Source organism: Temnothorax nylanderi, unplaced genomic scaffold (genome assembly GCF_030848795.1).
Source record: "Temnothorax nylanderi isolate EJ_2023f unplaced genomic scaffold, tnyl_v1.0 TNYL_tig0404_pilon, whole genome shotgun sequence".
Lineage (NCBI taxonomy): Eukaryota > Metazoa > Arthropoda > Insecta > Hymenoptera > Formicidae > Temnothorax > Temnothorax nylanderi.
In genome coordinates, this window is record NW_027249466.1 from 109,697 (window position 1) to 119,473 (window position 9,777).

A 9,777-nucleotide genomic window follows, 5' to 3' on the forward strand; every position below is an offset into this window, starting at 1 on the left:
ATTATGCGCTTATAGGGGACGGACCGACAAACGGACAGCGAAGCAAGAAAAGAGAGCGTGAAAGAAGTGCGCGAGGAAGAAAGAGTGAACGATAACGAAAGGGAGAGCGAGCGAGAGAGAGAGCAGCCGCGTCGGCGGGGACCCGCGTCACGTTATGGATAGAACACGGCGGACTTATCGTAAATGTAAGTATTACATTTATATTATACATTTATAATATATATACAATTTATACATATGTGGCAGCCGTCGTCAGCCACCAGGAAGTCACGGAGATCACGTTTCGCGGCGACAGGTTAGAAACATCGAGGCATCCTGTCAAAATTACAATTACTCCGATTTGTTTGACAGGACTTCGTGTCTCCTAGCAACCGAGTTTTTCGAAAAATCACCCATAGATGGATGTCGTAACTCGTAATTAAAATTCAATCACGAGTGAATATAAAGGCGACCGATTTCGAAGAAATTCGGCGATTCGGCGAATTGTCCTGGCGATAAATATACAGGATCAAAACGCCTCGTCGTCTTTTGAGTAACCCGATCTCTCCTCGTTCCCACGAGGAAGAGATCACCAAGAGGCGCAAGACTCGCCCGCTTCCTTTTGACCAAATCTTCGCGGTCAAGAGGAAAAAGGAAGCTCCTGCCGCAGCCTCCGGCGCTAGACGCCTCAAGGTAGGTGCTCAGACACCTTCCCTAGGCGCTAGCCGCCCGTCAACCGGCGCAGGACGCCTGGCTCACGGCTCAAAGCCGTCATCTGCCGGCGCAAGGCGCCTTGCTTCCGGCGCTAGTCGCTCCGTCGCTCCGCCGACTCCTAGCGCTAGTCGCTCCGTCGCTCCGCCGACTCCTAGCGCTAGTCGCTCCGTCGCTCCGCCGACTCCTAGCGCAAGTCGCTCAGTCGCTCCGCCGATTCCTAGCGCTAGTCGCTCAACCCCTGGCTTAACACCGACTTCCGGCGCCGGTCATTCACCAATCCTCGGCGCAAGTCGCTCAATCCTCGTTGAATCAACGACGCCAAAAAGGAAACGGCCTTTTGAAGTTGGGACGTCGACACCGGAATCAGGAGGATCAACGCCGAAGAATCCGTGGGTCCTTCCTCCCCTGATCTCTCCACCTTCGCTGTCACCGATCAGGAGAACCACTGAGGGGACGCAGACTTTTTGTCAGGAGTTTCCAGACTCTTCAACGCAGACGGAACAGCAAGGAAAACGGGATTCCTCTACGCAGACAGAAACTTCAGGAGCAGAGAAGAAGGAAGCGGCGACGCAGACCAAACAACGAGGAGGACGAGAACGACGAGTAACTCGAGGACGACGAGGAAGAAAATAAAGTTGTAAAGCAAGAAAATATTCTAAAAATGTTGTAAATGTTCTATTAAAATGTTTAGATAAAAAAATAAAAATAAACAAAAACAAAAATATCTTAGCGATTATTCAATCGGACAACGTTACGTCCAAACATATATTATGAATGTCGGGGTTGGGAAGTTACGCGTTACTTGTAACGTCGTGACCATTACCGTTATGGAAAAACGTCATGTCGTTACCAAATCGTTACTATAAAAAGATAACGGTAATGGTAACGGCGTTACAAGTAACGCGTTACTTACAATTAGTAGTTTTATGAACGGATATACGTCTGTAAGGCGAGCGCTTCGAAATATAATATAGAGGCACGTGGCTCACGAATGTATATCCTTGTAAAGAATGCTGATTGGATAGACTTTATTTATATCAAATTTATTAGAAAATCAGTAATTTTATTTTTTTTATTTCAGCCAAAAGTGAGGGAGGTGTGGTGAGCAAGCTGCCACCACCACCGACGACGACAACAACGGCGACAATGACGCCGCCGCCTCCGCCATTGAAGACGAAAGCAAAGGCGAAAATACTGCCGCCGCCGCCGCCGCCGCCGCCTTCGCCTCCGCCATCGATGACGACAGCAAAGGAGATAGTGCCGCCGCCGCCTCCGCCTCCGCCATCGATGACGACAGCAAAGGAGATAATGCCGCCGCCACCTCCGCCTCCGCCATCGACACCGATGCCACCGACGACGACGACGATAGCAACGGGGATGACCGGGATGACGTCACCGGCGTCGCCGTCTCTGACACCGATGCCACCGACGAGGACGATAGCGTCTTCGCTACCGTCATCGCTACTACAAAGCGAGGAGAGAGGGAGAGCGAGCGCAATGCATAAGGTAAGTTTTTTGCTCGTCTTTTCGTCTGTCCATCCGTCCCTTCGCTCGTCCGTCCGTGCTGTTTATATATATATATATATATATATAAAGTAATATAATGAAAACGTTTCGATGGGATCTGCAACTTTTATCTTAAGGAAAAAATTAAAATGTGTATATATTACTTGTTATAATATTTTTAATATAAAATATAAAATATCTCGTGAAGTATTCACTGTTCTATGATTTTACCTTTATATTTTTATAAGTAATAGAACTGAAATATTTTCAAAAGACTGTAATAAAGCTCTCTTTCGGAATTTCTGGAGATATTTTAAATTTTGTTATATTTTTAATATAAAATATGAAATATCTCGTGAAGTATTCACTTTTCTATGATTTTACCTTTATTCTTTTATACATAGAATAATGAAAGAAAGCGAATAATAATATTAATTTTTACATTTGCAATTTTGCAAAATTGAATACGTCTATGAAATCCAATCGAATTTTTTTTAAATATTTTTTTTGTTTTTTTTACAACAATCGATTCCTTTCATAATTCTACGTATAAAAATATGAAGGTAAAATAGAACAGTGAATACCTCACGAGATATTTTATATTTTATATTAAAAATATTATAACATAAGTAATATATACACATTTTTTTTACAGATCGCAAATTATGCGGTGCGTCGGGCGCTGCAGAGGCAGCGGAGAAACATGAAGTACGCCGGTGGAGTATACGCGCAGTCAGCGTATACTCCACCGTCGGCGTACGCGTCGCCCGCGCCACTACCACCGCTGCCGCCGCCGCCGCCGCCGCCGCCAACATACACGCCGCCGCCACCGTCGCCAGCATACCCGCCGCCGCCGCCGCCGCCAACATACACGCCGCCGCCACCGTCGCCAGCATACCCGCCGCCGCCGCCGCCGCCAACATACACGCCGCCGCCACCATCGCCAGCATACACGCCGCCGCCGCCGTCGCCAGCATACACTCCGCCGCAGCCAGCATACGCGTCATTGCCGCCGCCGCCATTATACGCACCGCCGCCATCATACGCCCCGCCTCCATCATACGCGCCGCCTCCATCATACGCGCCGCATCCATCATACGCGCCGCATCCATCATACGCGCCGCCTCCATCATACGCGCCGCCTCCATCATACGCGCCGCCTCCATCATACGCGCCGCATCCATCAAACGCGTCGCATCCATCATACGCGCCGCCTCCATCATACGCGCCGCCGTCGGCGTCGAGATATACGGCGCGGGGTATGTCATCCGCAGGAGTGTCGTGGCCAGCGTGGCCTCATACATAAAATTTTTTTTAATTTTTTTTTATCGTTTTGGTCTCGTTTATACGATTATTTTTTTATTTTTATTTTTTTAACGCATACTTGATTTACGATTAAACTCGCGCTTTATTGAGGCCTAGATGCCTCAAGATACACGGCGGGGGGTATGCCATCCGCAGGAGTGTCGTGGCCAGCGTGGCCTCATGTATAAACTTTTTTTTTAATTTTTTTATCGTTTCGGTCTCGTTTATACGATTATTTTTTTTTTTTTATTTTTTTTATTTTTTTACATTATATACATCGCTGATAGTACAAGATATATCAATGCATGATCTTTTCGTTAAGGTAATCAGTTCAAGTTGAAACTGCCGATATAATTAAGATAGATATAGATTTGAGATAGCTTACAAGAATTATAATTAATGTCAATAGAATATACTAATATTATGTATCAACTACAGATACATCTCATACATGTCAAACATCTGTATTTTTACTTATTTTTCAGTGTATAGCACTATTCTGTAATGTATATGGTAGAAAAGATTTCTCTCCTATTTAAGTGTGTACTTATATTAAATATATCATTTAAGTAAATCATATTAATATTTCATATATCCTGCACCACTTTTAATATAAAATGCCTATATTTTATATGTAATTTAATAGTCTGTCAGCAATTAAAATGTTACTTTAACTTTTAACACAGCGCACATTCTCTTTAATAATCTTAGTTATGTCATGATGACAGGGATATTGATTCACATATATATATACATATATATATATATATATATATATAACAAAACATGCATTATACATATATAAAGATATTAAAATTATAAACACATTTTATACAGGGTGATACAAAGATTCATACATAAAAATAATTAAAATAAAAATAATATAATATATAACAAAGTTTTGTGAGAACAATTTGCCATGTGTGTTTTACATATGTTATTTATATAATATACACATAATATACAAATTAATTGAAAGTGTAGTCCATTTCATAGATATCATATAAATATAAAGCTTCAGTCATTTTAATTTTTGAATATTGATATTACAATATATATTCAGTATATATATCATATTATTAGTATATATATCAGAGTACCTATACTTTACTCCTGTAAAAGGATTTTGCGATCTATAAAGCCGTTTCAAAGAACGAGCTTTGACAGATATGTCGTACAGATGCCTCGTTAGGCATTTTTACATTTTTTTCAATTATTACTAATTTTTTTATATTCCCACTCTTCATTAGTACCTATACTTTACTCCTGTAAAAGGATTTTGCGATCTATGAAGCCGTTTCAAAGAACGAGTTTTGACAGATATGTCGTTGAGTTCGTCTGATCAACACTCTGCGTTGATTGGTTGGTTCTAAAAGTAAGAGCCAATCACGTTCGACTGCTACTCAGCGGCTTGGTCTCTGCTGAACGCGCCCAGTGCCTAACGAGGCATCTGTACGACATATCTTTCAAAGCTCGTTCTTTGAAACGGCTTTATAGATCGCAAAATCCTTTTACAGGAGTAAAGTATAGGTACTAATGAAGAGTGGAAATATAAAAAAAGTAGTGATAATTGGAAAAAATGTAAAAATGCCTAACGAGGCATCTGTACGACATATCTGTCAAAGCTCGTTCTTTGAAACGGCTTTATAGATCGCAAAATACTTTTACAAGAGTAAAGTATAAGTACTAATGAAGAGTGGGAATATAAAAAAAGTAGTGATAATTGAAAAAAATGTAAAAATGCGTAAAAAAGCATCTGTACGACATATCTGTCAAAGCTCGTTCTTTGAAACGGCTTTATAGATCGCAAAATCCTTTTACAGAAGTAAAGTATAGGTACTAATGAAGAGTGGGAATATAAAAAAATTAGTGATAATTAAAAAAAATGTAAAAATGCCTAACGAGATATCTGTATCATATATCTGTCCTTGTTCGATTGCTGCGTGCGCCATCTCTCGTAAGATCCGTGAACTACTGCTACACATGATTGCTGCTCTGCTTACTAGCCTGCGTGAATATTTTTGTGGAAAATATACACGATCTCTTCGAAGCTCTCACTTTTATTCCAGGCTTTCAATCTCAATTTCAAAGGTACGTAATTGTTTGTGCACGTCTTCTGAAAAGTGGGAACATTTCATTTCGTACATATTACATATTACTTATACAACTGTTTATATTAGAAAATAAGGTTATGAGGTGACAGCATTTAAAAATTTTTTTTAATTATTACTAATTATTTTACAATCCCACTCTTCATTAGTACCTATACTTTACTCCTGTAAAAGGATTTTGCGATCTATAAAGCCGTTTCAAAATAGGAGCTTTGACTGTTTTTGTCGGTAATTGTCCCCTGTCCAGGATCCCCTTAATCACAAATTAGATTGGATTGTCAAGTAAAAAAATAAGTTTCGGTATAAATGCCCACAAAAATTGTCTTATTTAAATTTAACCAAATATAAAAATATAAAAATAATTTGTTTTAACTACATTTGCATATTATATTAATTTTTATTAGTTATTTCAATTCAATTCAACCTTTTAGCAAAAAAAAAAACATAAAATAAAAGTAACAGAAATTTTATTTCTTTAAGACTAACAAAAGTTTTGCTCGACAAGCAATAACTAAATAATATCAAACGGCCAATTTCGAGCTAATACCAGATGTTAGAAAAAAATATTTAATACATTCAATAATCGTATACAGACTTGTTTACGTTTCGTGCTTTACTTGGCCTTCTTCAGAACAATAAAAAAATATAAAGAAAAACGCATTACAATATATCGCATTATTCTACGAACAAAACGAATCAATTCGATCCAACGCCACAATTTACATTAATCCGGTCTCACCCAAGTAATTGGACAATTAGTCATATTGAAGTCAGAAGTATGTTGTCAATTAATCGTCAATCTACACGCAGAATCGGTCGTTTCCTTCGCTGCATGACACTTATGCGTCCATGAAACCCGTATAGATGTGAGATCCTTTATCGCCAGACCATCTTAGTGGCAAATAAGCGGTCGATGAAACAAGGAACTAGGGTGAATTCCTTCCATCGTCTCACAAAGCGTGTGTTCGTCGCGAAGGATAACAGACGACTGAGCAATTATATTTTTTTATTGTTCTGAAGAAGGCCAAGTAAGGCACGAAACGTAAACAAGTCTGTATACGATTATTGAATGTATTAAATATTTTTTTCTAACATCTGGTATTAGCTCGAAATTGGCCGTTTGATATTATTTAGTTCTTTAAGACTGCCTACATTGTAAATTCAGTCAAACAAGCAAAAATTAAAAAAAAAATAGAAATAAACAGATAGATGTAAACAAGCTTTCTTGTGAGAGATGATTTTGATGTATTAATTCTTGTAATGTCACCGATATTTCACGATAATGTGTAATCTCACACATAAAGATGTAAATCATATATGTTGATCCCCGGATGTCTTTTCTTGCAAAAATGTGGTTAAATATATTCAAAAAATTCATGGTACTCCATGAATTTTACAATACTTTGTACCATCTCGTTTAATACTAATTTGGGATAAAAATGTGAAATATGTTAATTATTTAAAATAATGTGTGCTTAGCGTTAATCTTATTTAATTTAATAAAAGCAATTTGAAATAAAGCAATGAAATATAAAACTAATAGCAATTTAATAAATTATTAATAGTATATATATATGTACACTAACAAAGACAATAACGTAGTAATCCTCATTACACTGTAAATTGATAATTGTTTTGAACAATTATTACACTATGATTAAATCTTACATTTTTATTTTAATTAGTTTTGAACATATACGTAAACACATTTTTAAGTTAAACATATCACAAAACCTGTGTATTACATTTTAATTAAAAATATTATAAGTTATGAATTATTCGATTAACTAATTCAAATCACTTTTATTATATACCAACCTTCATTTGTCTGTCGATTTACTGAAATTTCAGTACTACATATTTTATCCTTACTGTTTGTGGATTTCTTCATAACATCCGTAAGTAAGACACATGGCTCGTTTCGTGTCACATAATCCCATTTATCTAATTAAATCGATACAATTACACTCAATTTTCATATATAAATGTATCATTTAATACATGTATAAATGTGTCACTTCCTTAATATTATTATTATTAATATTAATATTAACCCTAACCAGTTACACTTATTTTTCAGTCCTTAATCGCCACACTCCGGTCCGTGAGACCGCTCGACTTTGTCGCATTGTCATTTTCATTCTAATTAATATTTTTAAGCTTGTAATATAGGAATTGGAAACACAGAGTCTGATCTTATTCAGATGTTTATAATATTAAATTAAAAAAATAATTTGAGTTTAAACTGAACTTATTATTTTAAAAAACTAGGAATTTGTTATTTGTGTAAAAAAATATACGCGTTATATATAAAATATACACGTAAAAGTTACAATAACCTAACCTAATCTGACTAAATATAAATTTCATCTCGAGTTATCAAATGTACTACAAGAATAGTTACGCTTATATATTTATGTAGAACCGCAAACAACGAATGATTATAGTAGGACGTAAATGAAAAATTATTAGAAAAATTATAGGAAATATTGAAAATAGACTATACCTGATAACGAAGACATTGAATTCTTTTTCTTTTTGTTCAATTTTGGCATTGTGTGAATTTTTCAGTCCTTATAATACAAGTTACGACCAGTTACGACCACACATACACACACACAGAAACAAAGTTCCACCGAGTACGAGGGTTGACGAACGTACGTTCAACGCGATGCGTGACGCGGCCTCGTCCAAAAGAGATAGAAGGGATACTCACACAACAAACGTGCCACGTTCGTGTGCGCCCAGCGCCACGGTGGCTCCTCTTCTGTGTAAAGCCCCTATCACCGTTTCTACAGAGCCACGTTTAATTCCGGCATCATGAAATCCTATGATCTTTCCACATTGGTGCAATGAAACAACACGCGACGTATAATGAAATGTAACGCAATGCTGCGATATCCAATAAGGGTTCGATTTTCTCGAGAAAGGTACAATATATACTCATGGAGATATCACGCGTCGCTATTGATAGATTTCTCTATGTGTCTAGTGTAAATTTGTTAAATGCGCGTGCTCTTCAGATATAATAATAAAAACTGTAAAAATGCTAGTAATAAAATCAATTAATAAAACAGTGTACAATCTAAAAAGTATTTCTTGAATCATTTTTTCTATACAGTTGTCGAGATATAAGCGTTTCATGAAAACGAAATGTTGCTTTGAGCCTGTTTTCTAAGATTTTCGCATGCTTTATCGTCTTAATAACAGAAAATACATAATTGCTAGTAATAAAATCTCTCAGATTATATTAATAAGGCAGATTACGAAATAGAAATTGCTTTTTGAATCAATTTTCTATTATTTACGGTTGTCGAGATATAAGCGTTTAATAAAAATGATGAATCGCGAAGCGCTCGATTCCCTAGATCTTCGTACGCTTTATCGTTTTGATAAACGGAAATATAAAATTAACATTAATAAAATCTAGTAATTCCATTAGAGAGCAGAGTACGAAGTAAAAAGTACTTTCTGAAACATCTTTCTCTCTATTGCGATTGCCGAGATATTTTCGACAAACAATAATAAAGAAGAATATTTTGCTTTAAGGCACATGGCCTTGACCTTGCGCTGGGACTTTCTTTGTCACACAGCTGTGTTGATATCCTTAGGTCGTAATCTACGTTATTGGAATGAATCCATTTTATTACTGCAAATTATACATTTCCGATTATTAAGGCGAGAAAGCGCATTAAATAACAACAAAACGCTCCATTAACCATCTGAATAACCATCATAAATATCAACATCACTTAAGAATGACAGGAAATATTAGCGTGAATAGAAATATGCAATTTGCAACATTGTCAACAATACATCTCGTAGTAGCAAGGTGGCAATAACAACGTAAACGACAATGCCTTGGAAGCTGGCCGATCGTTAAAATTATAATAAACTTTTGAAAATCAGGTAGTAAAATCCCTGAAATATTTACAAAGTAAATATTTGGTGCGTCACGATTCCCGTCCTTCGCTAATTGCTAGTAATAAGATCGAGTAATTTCAAAGGGCAAAAGACGAATTAAAAGTGCTTTTTAAATCATCTTTCTGTTTGATGCGGTGGCCGAGATATAGGCTGTGTTACGATATTCACTGCAAGTTCTGAAAATCTATAATTAACGTAACGTACACTATATGTAACGTATATAGATTTTTAGTACTGA